This window comes from Lagopus leucura, unplaced genomic scaffold (genome assembly GCF_019238085.1).
Source record: "Lagopus leucura isolate 7727_CA_CO unplaced genomic scaffold, USGS_WTPT01 Super-Scaffold_100159, whole genome shotgun sequence".
NCBI classification, from domain to species: Eukaryota; Metazoa; Chordata; class Aves; order Galliformes; family Phasianidae; genus Lagopus; species Lagopus leucura.
In genome coordinates this window covers 19,752,295-19,768,468 of record NW_024962335.1, presented here as the reverse complement: position 1 = coordinate 19,768,468, position 16,174 = coordinate 19,752,295, and positions in this window count along the sequence as shown.

Sequence of the window (16,174 nt, the reverse complement as noted above, 5' to 3'; positions counted from 1 at the left end):
TGTCTAAGCTAACTCTCTGGGTTTCACACTCTCATTAAGATCTTGCTGAAGGTGCTGAATCACTATGAAAGCAAAGCCTTCAGCTTAAAAATGTGAAGCAAAATAGTAGGGAAAGAGGTAAGAAAGTGTGCCTCAAAAATCTCTTGAGTTAATTCTTTTTAGTTTAGAGACTTAGGGCTTTCCTTACCTCCCACCATAAATCATTACTATGATTTCACCTGCTTTTGGAAAATGCTCAGGAATAGAGCTGAACAGGGCTAATTGGATCCACAAGATACAGCAGCGATATTAATACATGGAAATGTTACTGGTGGCAGCTCCACCAAATCATTTTCTGTTAATATGAAAACTATTGGTGATTCATGGACAGTTGGACTGGATGATCTTGTAGGTATTTTCCAACTTTGGTGATTCTATGATTTTAAGTGAGTTTGTTCATTTTGGTTTTGTGTTATTTGTTGGTTTTTAGTTTGTTTTTCTTGGGGGGGGGGGGAGGGGGGAGGGAGGGAGAGTGGGAGGGGAGGGGAGGGTGGTGATGTTAATTTTAGTGAAGTTAATTGCTTTCACAGAATCACAGAATCATAAAATCACAGAGGTAGGAAGGGACCTCAAGAAATCATCGAGTCTAATTTCCTTGCTAAAGCAGATTACCTATAACAGGTTGCACAGATAGGTGTTCAGACCAGTTTTGAATATCTCCACAGAACAAGACTCCACATCCTCTCTGGGCAATCTGTTCTGGTGGTATTTATCATATCCTCTCACAGTCTTCTTTTTCCCAGGCTGAACAGACCCAAGTTAATCAGTCTTTCCTCATATGACAGATTCTCCAGGCCCTTTACCATCTTTGTGACCCTGTGCTAAACTCCATCTAGAAGATCCCTGTCTTTTTTGAACTGCAGAGCCCAGAACTGTACACAGTATTCTAATTATCTGCCTCACCAAGGCAGAGTAGAGGAGACAGATCACCTCCCTCAACCTGTTGGCCACACCGTTTGTAATTCACTCTGGGATGCCACTGGCCTTGTGAGCCACAAGGGCACACTGCTGTCTCATGGCCAACCTGTTGCCCATCAGGACCCCCAGGTCCCTCTCTGCAGAGCTCATCTCCAGCAGGCCATCCTCTAACCTGTAATGAGGGGATGATTGCATGAGGTTATTCTTTCCCAAATACTTTTCAAATGCTTTAGGAGAAAATCGAAGTTGTCTTAAGAGATTGTCTTAAGACCTTTAAAAAGGTGTTTTTTTGTTGTCTCAAATACCCTTCATTTAGAAAGCTTAAACAACAATAATAATAAATCAACAATAAAAATGAAAAGGTTTTCTAAAAATGATATATTGGTTTATTCAACCAACCCTTTTTTTGTGGGGTATAGACAGCATAAAACTCTTCTGAAATTAACTATCCATCAAGATTTCAGAGGGAAATTGGAAAAATGCTCTCTCATTCAGGTGCCAATTACAGGTTTCTCTTGTACAACAGACATAAGAACCCTGACCTGTCATTACTGGGTGCAACATACACTGTATACTGTAAGGACACTGCACATAGTCTGTTTGGTATTGAAAACACCTCTCAGGCACATGAGATATATATATATCACAACAGATTCCTCTCCACATTGATCTAAACTCCTTTCTTAATGTAGCTTTTCCACATTACTAGCTTTTCTGAGGGGATGTTTCATGTGGCGAGGCACAGGGCATCAATGTGGACTCCAAGGCAGGTCAGTGCCTCCATGTACTTACTACAGCTGGTCCTGCTTGGGCAACACCTGGAGAAACTGTATACAACATTGCTGCTAGCAGAACTCGGTGACAAAGCCAACTGCACTAACCCAAAAGAAGTGTAAGCAGATCCCCACAGCATTTAACAAAGAGTTGCAGCAATATCTTCTGTTCTGGGTATGCTGGAAGCATACTCCAAATAAGACAATTAGTTTGATTATGCCTTTGTGAACACTGATATAAGTGCTACACTAGGACTTTGGGCCCTCCGAATGGAAGCTATTAGTAAAAGGAAAGAATATATGTTTTAAGAGATAAAAGTATGTGTTAATCCCTGCACAGACAGAGTTCAGAACAGAAGCAGCTGAAAAGCTGAAGTAGTTTGTGTTTTCAAAGAACTATGGAGGCAGCATAGAATGGCTGTGAACAGTAAGAAATGATGAAGTATGTCACACTTCAGTTGTCAAAAGCAGGACGCCATCCTACAGGCAATGTAGAGACAAAATTTTCTCTAGGAGAGTATTCTTTTTTAAATGAGTAGAGTCATCTTTGGATAAAGTTGTTTCTGCCTATACTGAAGATAGGGAGAGCCGAAGGGACGGGTTCAGAAGACCTTCTTTTAAATAGCTTCAGTTAACCAATATCCAAGCCAGCCCTGGAGTTTCAGCCTTTGTCAGATTTTATACATGTAGCTGTAACAGTTGTAGTAACTGGTATTATAGTGGGAAGAAAATTACTGCTTAATGATTAATTAGGTACTTGTGCTTACACTTAAAGTCACAATCTCACAATGCTTCTGATCCAGATTGTGCAAAGCATGTAGTATAATTTAGAAATTGGAGGAAAGGCAAGAAATCCATTATGCAAAGTTGCAAACTGGATGAAAGAAGATAACAAATTCAACAGTGATTCGGTCTACATCCCTCTGAAAGCGCATTTATTTGTAACAACTACTGGTGATGTCACAGTGTTTAGCCTTATATGTCCTTGAGCACAGCAGGGCCACCTTGGAGGTAAGTTTCCCAAGAACATAGGAAAAGTCTTCTTTCCTTGCTCTGGTTGCAGCAGTCATGGCTGGCACATGGTCTCTTCAGGTGAAGGGAGAAATACGCTTTGTCCTTGGTGCTTCTGCTCAGTGCAACATGAGCTGGAAAAGGCTGAGCAATGCTGCTCTGCTTATCATCTGACATCCCCAACACGTTAGGTCTTTCCATCACTCCCTATTAGTATGCATCTTACTGACTGTGCGAGGAATGTCACTTTGCAATAACATTACTTTATATGAACACAAACCCCAAATGAGACAAGCGTTACAAAGGAAGCCACTAATCTGATTGCAAGGGGCTAATCTGACAGAGCCCCAGAAGGTGAGGAATGTGTAGTTTGTATGCACTTTTTCTATTCCCTTCCTCCACTACTTCTCATTTTGTGCAGAAGGGACAAAAAATCTAACAGACTGAGATTCCATTCCATACATGTGTCTGCTCTTCCTGTTACACTGGGCATAAGTTGTGACTGTGACAAATATAAGGAATGAATACACTGATAAAAATATCCACCCAGGTCTTCATTTGACAGGATAAGCCCCAAGAATCTGGTTTAAAATCATTTTAGTTGCATGGGCTATTTCATGCTGTATTACCTTTTGCCTATTGTTCAAAGTTACCTCCTCTAAGGGTTTCATTTTTCATTAAGTTACTGGTCTAATCACGAAAAAGTAATTCCTCAGGGGGCCAGAAAGTGTTGATTATCTTCTAATGAGATGAAGTACCTCTCATCTCTAGGTCACTGCCTTGAAATCATCCTCAGTGGCTAAAAGTGGTCACAATCTGTTGATGACAAAATGTGTTAATGGTGGTGACTACTGCTGCTCCAAAGAAAAGCGCTTAAAGAAGAACTGGGATAAAAATGTGGAACTTCAGTAGGGAGCACTATATTTTTTACTTTTTATTTCTGCTGGTATTCACCAGGACAACAGTTCATGTGAAACAACTTCAAACTTCACATTCAGCTCAGATCAAATATGAGTCCAGCAACAGCTTGTGAATACATCTCATCCATATATTAATCAGGAAATTGTATTAATGTGAAACTGATTTTTTTTTTCAAAATCATACTCCTAGTGACATAAGTCAGAAAAACATTCGAAAATCAGAAATGAAAAAATCAACAAAAAGTAAAATTTTGCTTCATGCCATTCCATCATTTATTCATTTCTTTTTTGTATTTATTACTCATTTGGTATTATGACAAGTCAGTGGAAGTTAGATACCAAACAACATGCAGTTTCGAGAACGTATTATTTCAGGATATTCCATTTTACTGGAAGTTATAGAAATATGGATTTGTTCAAACCTAACCTAAACTAAAGACAAAACAAATTCCCTTGTTTTCCATGAAGTGGAACTTCCATATTTCAAGATCCGATATTTGCATATCTTCTTCATATTCATATACTCAGTTGTAGGCACAAATGAAAATACTATTCATTCTTATTTAAAAAAAAAAAAAAAAAAGGGTAAAGACCAAGATTTTGACATTCAGAACGTTGTACAAAAGCAAGTACAGAAGACGAAATATAAATAGCTACCTTGTCAGTATAAACATTTTTGCAAAATTTATATTAAAACTTGTATTACATGTAATTGCACAGTGAGTGCGGTTTAAACAGAATGAAGAAAAGAAATAAATCTGTTATTTTAAATTTCAGGAAAGCACAGAAAAGCAGGTTTTTTTTCCAGCCTAGAGCACGGATGTTTGCTGTCCCACTCATGTGAGTGGAGGTGGCTGTCCTTCGTGCACAGGATACCTGCTGCTCCAGACTCCAGGCAGCAATGGACCCTACAAGGGCAAGAGAGACCTTGTAAGGCAAGAAGGATACTCCCCTCTCAGACTGGGAGCAAAATTCCCCACATCCCTCTCTTTCAGGAGCACAGCTCTGTGTATTGATCAGTACAATGCAGCTGTCCACCCACGTGGTTATTAATGGATAATAAACAGCTCAAGTCCCAACAAACATTATTTTTCTTAGCAAGCACCAGCCTGGAATCAATTAAATAGCAACAAGAAGGGCTCTAAGAAGTGCCATCAATTGTAAAAGTTATTACACTCTCAGGATGTTTCACTGTGAACTCCCACACAAAGCAATCAGATGTTGATTGCTGCTGTATCTTAATCTGGTGTATTCTGTAGGGTCATGGAGCCCATTCAGCTTGCCTCCAGGAAGGAGAAAACCCTGTTTGCTGGCTAAAACGCCCCAGAATGTTGTGTACCTTCCAACGGAGGTGTGAGGAAACAGACAGTATCCCATTTCACTGCTTAAAAAAAGCATCTTACTGTTGAGTGCATGTGAAAAACACAAAAGGCACAATGGCAGAAAAGCACAGAACAAATTCACCTGGTTTTAAGGAAAGAGCAGGATAGAAATAACGTTTATGTGCTAGAAGAAGTAAGATGAGTTTGTTGTGCTTCTTTTTTTTTTTTTTTTCTTTTCCTCATGGTTGTTTCTCTTAATAGTAAGTTATTTTAAACAGTTCCAGCTATGTTCTATATTGTAAAGTAATTTTCAGCCTGCCTTTCTCATACTTCTCATACTGAGTTTGTAACAGTAAAGGAAAAGAGAAGTGTGACTGACTTCAGGTCACTCACCTACAGCAAGGGGAAGAAGCAAACAAGCATCTTCACCAGAAGTCAGCAATGCCAAACAGGCAATTTCCCCTGTGACCACATTTCTGTCTCAGGAAACCATTAGTCCAGAAGTTTCAGCAAGAATTCTAGTATAGAAAGGTAACAAAACATATCCAGTATGCCTTTATTTTTTTATTTATTTGTTTGTTTGTTTGTTTGTTTTTACTATGAGGACAAAGAGGCAGTCATATCGAATGACAGAGAAATAAAAATCTGCTTAAAGGAAGTAAGAAGGATTTACATGATAGTTGGGCAAGGAGTTTGTGTAAATAGGTGCTGAACACAGGTTCCCTGTGCAGTCATAGGACTGCATGTAGAGAAATAAATAGAGGGCTGGTAAAACACCCCTGGTGCCTAAATACTTATAGCTGCATTGCGAGACTGTCTCAGCCTGTCAAGTGATAAATAGGGTGGCTCAGTTCATCTCCAGTCTCAGCTGGGATTCAGAAACTCATGAGTGAATATATTTCTGTCTGTCTGCAGACCTGCCACCCAGGCTCTGCTGCCCACATGCAACAAGGCAGTATGACCCACCTAGACTTATCTTCCCCTTGGCCACAGCACACAGGCAGAGCATGCTAGCCTATCTGCTGTGCCCAAAGGGATGCCGGGCTGCAATTCCCAGAGGTGTGATGACTCTCTGCATATCATTACTACATCACTCCTACTTTTCATGAGCTACATAAATCAGTCCAGAATAGAAGAACAATTCCTTACACTGTGGATACAAGGTGCTAGGATGTTCAGATGGGTTAGCCTCTTCCAGTGGACGCCTAGATATTATTTGCTGGGGCAACAACCAGAACTGACTTTCACCCATGAAACCTTGTGGTTGGTTAGGTGGCTAAACTAACTCTATTAACCCAATAAGCAGAAGTGTTTTACACAGATCAATCACTTGAAAATATGTGCTGAGCCTTCTTGGACAGATAGGGAGGTAAACTAGGCTCTTCTAGAACTGGGCAACCATTCTTGTGCCACTAAGGCATTGTTTCATATATGAGAAACAAGAAGCAAGCTGGAGCACAGTTGCATCTGTGAACACAAGATGGAAGAAGATCTTTTAAGTTTTCTCTTTCTCCACACTGCCTCACTGCCAGTTAGCAAGAAAAAAACAGCTCCTCCGAAGCAAGCCAGCTTTCAGGGCTCTCTCTCTAAGACACCTGGCTCTTTACAAAGGGAGATCTTCAGGGCCCTTTTACTGAAGGGAAGCTTTGATATTGCAGTTCCCAGCTCCTTTTGGAGTTCTAATCCAAGAATTACCCAATGAAATTATTACAGCACCAGCATTTAAAAAAAAAAAAAAATAAAGTAATATAAATAAATTCTAAAAATTCCCAGTTACACTTGCTTTCACTGCTCCAAGAAGGCAGTATACTCCTCACGACACATTAATCATTACAAATGTGTCTGACTCTGCAGATTATTGTTGCCTGCTGGTTAATCAGAGGGAATTACAATGATAAATCATTTTTGTGGAGGAGGTTCACAGGCAGCTCTCCCAGCTGGGGACCCCAAGCTACTGCCCAGGATGCTCAACCACCTGTTCTTCACATCAGGCTCTTCAGATCAGATCCAAGAGGGGTTCTTCTCTCCAGCCCTAAAAGAGTGATATTAAATATGCAGCTTTGTAACTTGATTTCCCAGCTGACTGTGATCATAAAGGAGGCTATTAAGGATTACATGCAAAAACTGGCCTGGTATCTGAGATGACAAATCAACTTAGGCATCAACACTCAGCTCTTTTTATTTACAAAATGTAAGCTCTCGAGCTCACCTGAACATCTTCAGGTCTCCCACCCTTCCTTTGACTTCTCCCAACCTTCAGCTTTCACCTCAGAGAAAGATTTGACAACAACCCATTACTTTGTGACAAAGCCTTCTGGAGTCATGGAGATGCCAGTGCTGATGCTTTCATTATGCCAAAAGGCTACATTTGAATGTGAAAACATGTCCTTCTAGAAAGCAACCTTACCCAAATTATGTTTCTGGGTTCGTTTTATCCTTGTTCACCTTTAAGTATACATGAAATGGGATAACAAAACCACAGGAGGTATTTTCTCTACCCTTTATCTCTTCTAAAGTCACAGCATGAAAAACTTCTGAAATAATGAGATTAGGTGATTACTATAGTCTTCTAGCTGAGACGTGTTTGTTTAGATGACATTATTTATTTTAGAAATAAAACAACATTTCGGGCAGAGGCTTGGATAATCTGAAGCACGTACTGATCCTTCTTTGAAGCTTAAGCAATTTGTAAGCATTGAATTTTACACTAAATGAGAGAATGTTCAAAGGAAATATATTTTTAAAATAGGATTAGATTCATTACGTGTTAAGAAAGTGTAGGGGCTACTGCTCCAGAATGCCAACTCTTTCCGTAACCCTTCACTTTCACTTTTTGGGGAAAGTTTTCATCCAAATTTAACTTTTATCCAGCAGTGAGGCACGTATGTGAAACAGGTGATACTTATGTCATGGTTACAGTCTGGCTTGGCCTGGTTCTATGACTAATGGGGTGGAAGGACCCACAGACCCATGCCCCAAGGAATCGGGAAGGGTAAAGGTAGGGAGATGGACATAAAAAACATTACAGTGGCAACAAGCTAAGGGAGAAACCTAATTTACTAAATATGATAGCAGAATGCAAGATGCCACAATATAATACAATGTAATAGGAATTGAAGCTATTAAATCAAATAAAATGAGAGAGGGTCCAAAAACTGGAGGCCTTGCTGTACTGCTGAAGGTGAGATGGCCAGGGAGCATTCACCACAGAGCAAGCAAAAAGAAGAAAGACAGTCATGTGATTCCTGAGGAGCTTTATCTTTCACTCTGAACAGAAAATGGAAATGGAACAGTGAAGTTTTCTGGGAGCTGTAATTGTTCTGTTTTGGGAAGTATCAACAGAAATATCAACAATTCATGGGACTGCAGCATTAAATCTTTAACTCCCAGTGCACTGCATGATGTTACGATGTGGAGTACCAGTATCATAAATCATAAAACCATGATAACTTATTTGCTCTGCATTTATCCAGTTCAATACTCTGTATTAAACAACAATCCATGCAAACAATAATCTTTTTTTTTTTCTTTTTTTTTGGTATCATCTCAGTTTCTCTCCAGAATTAAAACTACTACCTAGCAAATCTTCAAGGGACTGTACATCCTGCAGTAAGGGGGAAAAGCGCCAGAGATTGAGTTCAGGTCTTTTCTTAAAATCCTGTATTTCAAGACAAGACAACAAAGTACAAAACTTTCAGTATAGTAATGAAAGCTATTTGTGTAAATTTTATCAAGCAAGTTTTATCTGGAAAAGTAGGAAGACAAAGTTTTAAAATAAATATTTTAAATATTTTGATGAAAATGTCAAAAGGAAGGAATATTTTTGAAAAATCTCCTAAATTTCATTACAGTTAGTGAAAATTTTAGGGAAAAGCTTTGCTTCATTTAAATGGATTTTGACAGGAAATCTAGTGAGAAATAGTTTTGTTTTACCTAGTGTTTTTGATTGTTGACATTCATTGTATCTTTTGAGCCAGAAAAAGAGAATCTAGAAAAAATGAGCATCTAGAAAAATCTGAACAACTAATTTGACCTTCTGCCTAAAACAGACCCTGGAATACCACCAAATGTTTCCTACAGTATCTTTTGAAATTTCAGTTGAATTAAAACTTATTTCATAGAAAAACTTTTAACTGAGTCTAGAGACAGTTTCAAAATAATCCTGGTTTAATGACTGCAGTTGCTGGCAGATATAGCCCATTTTTCTAAGAGGTGTTTTGGTGATTTATTACCCTTATCTTAAACATTTTCCAGTGATTTCTGTTCTGAATTTGAGTAGCTTCATCTTCCAGCCATAAGAGTCTTTTTGCAGTATTTTACACCTTCAGAAGGTTAAAATGTTGTCTCCTAGTAAATCTGTTCTTCGTATAGGTACTTTTCTACTGTGTACAGAAACCATTTACCTTGAAAGATAAAATAAATAGACTGAATGTTGTGAGTTTTTGTAGTAAAGAGGATTCTCCAGGACTCCAGCAGTTATTGTAGCACTTCTTTAGACATTTCATTTTGCTGTTACATTTTATCAATTGTGAAATAAAGTGAGTGGGGAGTACAGTTTTACTTGAAATAACTTTTCTCAATGAAAGGCAAAGCCTTTCATGAGAATGTATTGATTTACTGGAGATTTCTGAGACGTCTCAGAACGAGGTGAATAATGAATATATTTTCCAGGGATATGGCTGACATATGTTCAAATCGTCCCAGTTTAAAGCAGACATTTTGAATCTTTACCTCACATAATCCAAGAGATTGATCTAAGATACTAAGATACTGGTGCTCTGTGTTGATTGCCTCCAGCTGAAGCTATTCCAGCTTTGTAACTAACTGAATCTCAGCAGCACTAAACTGAGAAAAACAGTGGTCTGTAATGTACTGTGAGAACATTCTCCTGGCACTATCACAGCCTTGAAAATGTCGGGTTCAAATCCTTAATGTGAAGCAGGCAAAACAGACATCTCAGATCCTCAGCCTACAGCCAGAAGAAGACACCATCATCCTGGGCGCCCTTTTGAGCCATTGTCTGGCACAGTGGACATGACCACACCCCACTGTGAGAGCTCTGCGTTGGAAAAGGAAGGCAGCTATTTCTTGGGACCAGGAAGGCAGCTACTTCTTGGGACCATCAAGCAGATTCAGCTTAGTATATGCCAAGTGTGCTGTCCCACAGGACTCTGCACTGGGACCAGTGAGGTGCCCTTCAACTTCTTTATCAATGATATAGGCAGTAGGATCATGCTTATCCATGTGGACCTGGAGAGCAATACCACTGCTTATCACAGATTAGTGTTTAACCCAGCAGGCAGCTAAACACCCACAGCCATTTGCTCACTCTCCCCCCCTCAAAGAGATGGAGGAAAAAAAGTAGAAATATATGTTGAGAAAAAAACTATATACTGAGACAGAAAGTAAAGAGGGAAGTAATTGTAATGATAATAATATGCATAGATATATATTTTTAGAAAACAAGTGATGTACAGTTCAGTTGCTCATCACTTGCCAACCAATGCCCAGTCCTCAGGCAGCAGCAGCCCCTTCCTGAACAGCTTCTCCCAGTTTTATGCTTTTTTGAACTATGCCATGTGGTATGGAATATGTCTTTGCCCTGTTAAGGTCAGCTGTCCTGATTCTGTCCCCTCTCAGTTCCTTGCTTGCTCCCAGGCCCTCATTAGCAGGACAGAATGAGAAGCTGGAAAACTGAAATATCGTTGGCTCTATACAGCACTGCTCAGCAACAACTTAAACATCGGTGTGTTGTCAACATTGTTTTTCTTCTAAAGCCGAAACATAGCATCATATCTGACACTAACTATAAAGAAAATCAACTCAGTCCCAGCTGAAATCAGGACAGCTATTTTGTTCTCTTTGTGTTGCCTCACTTTCATGCGCTAAAATTATTTCTGTTTCTCTGGGCTAAAAAGAATGACCACACCTTGAAACACCCTGAAAAACAGAATTCCTGCTTTATAGATTTTCTTGGTTTAAATACAAGAACTATTGTATACTAAATACATCTATATAGTGACATGTGCAGCTGTAGTCACATCACATGTTGATGATCACAGAATCTCTTCTTCTGATTGACCTTTTTCTGTTTGTGCAGTATAAGTCTGCATAGACTCATTTTGCCACTACATCATCCTGAGAGCTCATGTTGCAATGCTTATCCACCCCGACCATCAGTTCTTTATCACAATAATGCTTTTCAAAATATAACCTTCTCCTTATGAAAGTATGACCTACAATATTAATTCCTACATCAATGATGTTGTATTAAAATGTTTGTTGTCCAGCTGAACCCCCTACACTCTCATCAACATACAGCTCTGGAAAGTTTCCATATGCCTTATCCTTCCAGCTGGAGCCAAGATTTCCACTAGTAGATGTGCCTGAGTGAGCTGAACAAAGAGAAAGGTTTCAGAATGAGGAGTATGAAAATAGGAAAGCTAGGAGATTCAGCCCTATTGAATATAGGAAGACAACTAGAAAAATACTGAAAAGATTTCTAGTCCCTAATCATCTACCAACTATCTCTTCAGTTCAGGAAAAAAGTTTGAGAGAAGTGTAGCATCCAACACTTTCTACAGCCTTCTCTGACTCTGCAAATTGGCATTTTATGACCCTCTGCTTCAGTTCCTCATAGAGGCAACCAGATTTGAAAGCTAGTCATGCCCTTCTCCCTCTCTGTGACAAGAAGTAAAAAGTAGTTGAGATGGGAGATTTTGTATGTCTATATGGGGGTCTGTCAGTGTTTTCCCAAAATACAGATATAATTACTGGGCCTCGAGCAAAGAGGAAAAGGGACAGAGAAAATATCTGTGCCTGAAGGCAGCCAGCTTCACAACACAGCTAGATCCTGCATAACTCTTCCAGGTAAAGGGATTATTCAGCTCTGAGATGTTGTATGCCCAAGAATGTATGGAAATCAAGCTCTTATTTTTCTGTAGCATGGGGTGCAATTTAATATTATTCAGGATGGAATTTAATATTATTTTAGATTTTAGTTTTCATTTTCTTTTTTTTCTTTTTCCTTAATGACTAGTCAACAAGGTGTTTTTAACACTTGCTGTAGCTACCTAATGCACAGCAATTTCCCAAAGGATAGGAACTAGTGAAGTAACTGTCTCTGTCCAAGCAACATGGGTATGAAAATGACTCTTCTTTTTTGCTTGTCCCCTATAAAACTGTATTCCCTGCGCAGTCTGCAGAAGATGCTTCTTATCAAAGTTGCATACAAGCAGTTGTATAGGACTATGCCTTGTATGTGCACGTTTGTCTTCGGAATTTGTCTTTTCAATACATTCACACAGAGTAGATTATTTGTAGTTTATCATGTGGAATGAATTCTTCAAATCTGTGTTGATTTTTCCTGTTTATCTCAGGATACATAAAGAATTTATTCATCTCCACATTTTCCTTAAAACAATAAACTCAGTTTTCATGAGTGATCCCTGAACCCTTCACTGTGCACTTAAGGCTCCTGAATTGTATCTTCAAACCAGAAGACAACTTCCTGCATATTTTTGATTCATAGACACACATATGCACAAAAACCAACCAACCAAACAAACAAAAAAAGCAAAACAAAACACAACTTCTTGAACATGCAGCCTCCTGAAAAGATCAATTTTTCCATCCAGAAATAATTTTTCTTTTCATTCATTTCTCAATTGCCATTGAAATTCCAGAGTCCAGAGTGCACAACCTGAATAAACAAGGCAGGAAAGAATATAGTTTGCATAATTAAGATGATGTGGTTAGTACATGCAAGAGTTGTGAACAACAGTTAGTCCAGGCTCTCCCAGTCTCTCCTAATAACATGGTTCCACTTCTCATCGAAAGAAGTTCCTGGTTAGTTTCAAATTTCCAAAGTGACGATGGTCCAAATTTCAAAGTAACGATGTTTGGGAAAATTTTTGAAAAACCCACAATTACCAATTTTCAATCCCAAACTGCTCAATGCTCTCATCCTTTAACAATAATGAAAGTACTGTCTGTTGCTTTTTAAGCTTTCTAAACATAAACCAATAAAATTTCCAGGGAGAACAGAGAGATTTTGTGAAAGCAGTATTTGAGGAAGAGTGTTAACATGTCCACTAAAATATATCTCAACAGGAAGACTCTCATTAACTCTATCTGCCTATTTTAAAAACCATAATATCTTCCTGCTCTTGAAATCCATGGTAAATGCAAAAGGAAGCCATAGAGAACTGCTCTGTCCCTGAAGACAAATCTGTGGTGCATAAGACAATGTCCTTAGAAGACACCTACACAACTTGCATGAGACAACAGTAGGTTTCCATCACCCATTTCTCTTGAGGCCCCTGAGCCTCCAGGCACAGTGGTGAGGTGGCACAAGTTGTGGCAGCTGTCACACAGCTATATAGACTCAACATCATTTCACATTGCGAAAACAATCAGTGCCACAGCAGGTGAACAAAAACCCCCTTTCATTTACAGAGTAGAGACTTTATTGATTACCATAAGCTGCAACCTCATTAAAATATCTCAAGGAAGAGCATATTTCTGACATTTCTAGTTCCTTCATTTCTTTCCTAATTCACTCGTCCTCACCAGGAGCAGTTGCCAAGTGTGTGGGAGGACAACTCCTGCTAACCAGAAGCAGCCTTCAAAGGCAAACAGCTCTGATTCAGGCTCCTGAGGAAGAAGGAGAGACAATCCCCAAATGATGTAAATCTTCAAAGGCTAGCATGAAGAATATTCTAGGCCAAAGAGAAATGGTCCCCACCCACCTCCCAACAAGTGAACATCTTTTTTTTGCCTCAGTTATCAGCTTCTAGAGCACAGGAAAATACAATTTGATTATTTTTTCTTTATTACTGAGGTGCTGCTTATGAACTCCTTTGTGTAACTTCTTAGAAACAAACCTACTGAGGGAAATGCACAGTGTTTGAGTTATACTATACACACTACATGGGTAAAATACTGGTAATCCTGTGAAAGTTGAGATGGAAAGAGAAGAGTGGAAGTAGTCACACACAGTTACTCAACTAGCTTACCTATGTGCAGCTATTATGATTTCTGTGGAGAATGACAATAGAAGGGTATGCTCCAACTGAGGTAAATCAAAGAACTCAAGCAGTTTTTTTCCAGCTTTCACAGAAAACAGCTGGTGGCTTAGGAAAAATCATGATGGATTTTTACTAGCAATATGAATATAGATCTTCCATTTGAAGCAACTCTTGGCAGCTGTTTCTGAGCATTATAGAAATTACTGGGCAGACTGAGCAAAGGAGAGGATGGAATTCAGCCTAGCGGTAGCTCATTTCCTCCAGCAATGCTCTCCTGAACACCAGAATACATAGGACTAGATTAAAATCAAAGAAAACTGTATTTTGAGAATATACATGAAGTTTTGCCATTTGGTTTTCTCCTGCATTAGTGACTTCTTGGAGATATTCAGTATAATCAGACAGATTGTACTCAGAAATTGAAACAGGACAGAGAGGGCCCAAGTTCAGGACACTGCTGCTATGAAATTTGCTTCGTACCAATCACAGCAAGCTTTAATGTCTGTATACACACCATTTGGCAATTCTGCACATTCCTTACACATACAAAGCACAAGTTTTGAGTAAAAGAGAACACAAACCAGACAGGTTCTGCTTCTCTCTCTCTCTGACACTAGCTGAGAATTGAGAGAGTTCAAGGAACTCACCCCAAGCTACAGTGATGGATAAAAAGAATTTTTGTTTATAACTGTGAATACATGATGCAATGCCTAAATAAATAAACAGTGTTTCATACACATCCTTTCAAACAGAGACATAAGGGATATGAAGCCAAGATCTACATTTCTGAGAGAAAATGCAATAAAGTGCATAAGATATGAAGGAATGTACAAACTGAATGTAAAGATCATTTCAAAAGAAAATGACTTAGTAAGGGAGAAAATAATACCCAGTTTATCTGTAACCACTGACTGAAGTCACAAAAGGTATTTTTTAAATATCAACAAATGAGAACCTTAACACAAGAACAGGCTTAGTGGAATGAGAACACCTTTTCCATTATGGCCTTTATCCTGTTTTAATTATTTGCATAAAGTCATCTCATTATGTCTTGCATAGAGTAATCAAATATTACAGTAGCGCTTTATCTTAATCTAAGTAATAAAATATGTCTACCCACTGCTCTGTGATCAAATCAAATTCTTCCCACCTGTCTCTAAAGTTTCTCAGTGATCTAACTTCTTGATGCATGAACTACAGTTAAGCTGGCATGAGCTGTCTCTATTGCTACTTACCTATGCAAAATTGTTATCCTCATTCTTATCTTATTCCATTCCTAATAGTTATCATGCACTATTAGCTACAGAGTCTTACATAAAACATTATACTTGACATATTTAAGACTTAGGATTAAGCAATAGCTCCATAAATATGTATGCATATATTTCTGTTATGGAAGGACTGTCTTCAAAAACATCTATTCCTAGAAATTTGCAAATACTTAAAATACATTCTATATTCATTTATAATGAGGCTTTGGTTTTAAAGTAAAAAACACAGAAATAGCACTAATTTTTTAAAACAAATTGCTAACTTAACAAATGTTTCTAATCAGTAGCTAGGACAGTTTCACTCTCAATTTGCATAAACGATCCCTTGGGGTTTTTGTTGTCCTAAGCAGACAATCAGAAAGAGCAAAAAAGAATGCTTCTAAGTGATCTAAAATTCACTTTATGGAGAACCTGTGACTTTGCTCTTCCTCCAGAATGCACTGCTGCATTAATGGTGAATAGGACTTTATGCATACTCATGTCTCAAATAGCCAAAAGGCTTTGGCTGGCTTTTCATTTGTCCCTCCCACTAAGTAATAATTAAAATTTTAGAGGCTCAGTTTTGCTTAAGAAATCAGCTCTTTATCAATTAATGAACTGATAGAGAATCACCAAAGTAGATATGTTACCTCTCTGAAAGGAACATGTCCTATTTTATCATGGATTATATCCTTGTGCAAGTGCAGGGAAGGGTCCACCTTCTAATTTCCCCAAACACAAGGTCTCACTTCCCTGGAAGAAAAATAGCCACTCACCTCTGTTTTAAACTCAACTTGCTTTCAAGTCTATACTAGGCACATGTAGTTACAGCCATGTCTAAATAAGGTCATTTCTGCATCCCTTTTGAACTGCTATAACTAAATCACATTTCAAAATGCACCACATTAGGTC